Genomic DNA, 2,267 nt, shown 5'->3' with positions numbered 1-2,267 from the left:
CTCAAAATATAAAGGCCATATATGACAAACCCAGTTAATATCATACTAAAAACATTCTCCTTAAGATCAGGAATAAGACGAGGATGCCCACTTACGCAACTTGTCTGTTCCCTTTCCCCCAATTCCCCAGCACTGTTCCCATCCCCCCAATTCCCCAAAAAAAAAAAAAAAAGAAAGAAAAAAGAAATAAAAGGCATCCAAATGGGAAAGGAAGAAAAAATACTGTCATTATTTGCAGATGACATGAAACTATATAGAGAGAATCCCAAAGATTCTGAGAAAAAACTATTAGAGCTGATAAATAAATTTAGTAAAATAGCAGGATACAAAATTAATATTCAGAAATTCATTGTATTTCTATACACCAATAATGAACTATCAGAAACAGCAATTAAGAAAACAACGCCATTTACAATTGCATCAAAAAAAATACTTAGGAATAAATTTAACCAAGGAAGTAAAAAACTTATACTCAGAAAATTATGACACTGAAGAATTAAAGAAGCTACAAATAAATGGAAACGTATACCATGCTCATGGATAGGAAGAATTAATATCGTTAAAATGTCCATACTACCCAAAGCAATATATAGATTCAATGCAATCCCTATCAAAATGCCAATGGCATTTTTCACAGAACTAGAACGAATAATACTAAAATTTTTTGGAACCAGAAAAGACCCCCCAATAGCCATGGCAATCCTGAGAAAGAAGAAAGTTGGAGGTATCACGCTACCTTATATCAAATTATACTACAAGGCCATAGTAATCAAAGCAGCATGATATTGGCATAAAAACAGATACAAGATCAATGGAACAGACTAGAGACACCAGAAATAAAGCCATTCCTATATGGTTATTTACTCTATGACAAAGGAAGCAAGAATTTACATTGGGGTAAAGTCAATCTATTCAATAAATGGTGCTGGGAACACTGGACAGATACAAGCAAAAAAATGAAGCTGGACCCCCTTTTTGCACCATATACAAGAATAAACTCAAATTGGATTAAAGGCTTAACTGTAAGACCCGAAACCATAAAACTCCTAGAAGAAAATATAGGAAATAAACTCTCAGACATTACCCTTCGTAATATTTTTACTGATATATCTCCTCGGGCACGGGAAACAAGAGAAAAAAACAAAGAAATGGAACTACATCAAACTAAAAAGGTTTTTCACAGCTAAGGAAACCATCAAGAAAATGAAAAAAACATCCTACTGAATGGGAGAAGATATATTTGCCAATGATACATCTGATAAGGGGTTAATATCCAAAATTTATAAAAAACTCATACAACTCAACACCAAAAAAACAATCCAATTAAAAAATGGGCAGAGGACATACAGATGGCCAATAGACATATGAAAAGATGTTCAATCTCACTAATCATCAGAGAAATGCAAATAAAAACCACTATGAGACACCACCTCACTCCTGTCACAATGGCTGTCATCAATAAATCAACAAACAAGTGTTGGCAAGGATGTGGAGAAAAGGGAACCCTGGTGCACTGTTGGTGGGATTGCAGACTGGTGTAGCCACTATGGAAAACAGTATCGAGGTTCCTCAAAAAACTAAAATTAGAACTACTTTATGACCCTGCAATTCTGTTCCTGGGTATTTACCCAAAAAAATTGAAAACATTAATTCAAAAAATTATATGCACCTCTAAGTTTACTGCAGCACTATTCACAAAAGCCAAATTATGGAAACAATTGAAATGCCCATCAATAGACAACTGGATAAAGAAATTGTGGTACATTTATACAACGGAGTATTACTCTGCCATAAAAAAGACTGAAATCTTACTATTTGCAACAACATGGATGGACCTAGAGTATATTAGGCTAAATGACATGTCAGACTGATAAGGACAAATACCATATGTCTCACTTATATGTGGAATCTAAAGAGTAGAATAAATGAGCAAACAAAACAGAAATAGACTCATAGATACAGAGAACAAACTGATGGATGCTAGATGGGAGAGGGGTTGGGGGATGAGTGAGAAAGGTGAAGGGATTAGGAAGTGCAAATTAGTAGTCATAAAACAGTTATGGGCATGTAAAATACAGTATGGGAAATATAATCAACAATGTTGTAAAAACTATGTGTGATATCAGATGGGTACTAGACTTCTCGGGGGGACCACTTCATAAGTTATATAAATGCCTAACCACACCTGAAACTAATATAAAGTAATATTGAATGCCAACTATAATTAAAAAAATATATATATATATACATATATATATATATATATA

This window comes from Hipposideros armiger, unplaced genomic scaffold (genome assembly GCF_001890085.2).
Source record: "Hipposideros armiger isolate ML-2016 unplaced genomic scaffold, ASM189008v1 scaffold_205, whole genome shotgun sequence".
Lineage (NCBI taxonomy): Eukaryota > Metazoa > Chordata > Mammalia > Chiroptera > Hipposideridae > Hipposideros > Hipposideros armiger.
The sequence above is the reverse complement of the archived record's forward strand: the minus strand, read 5'-3'. Positions refer to the sequence as shown.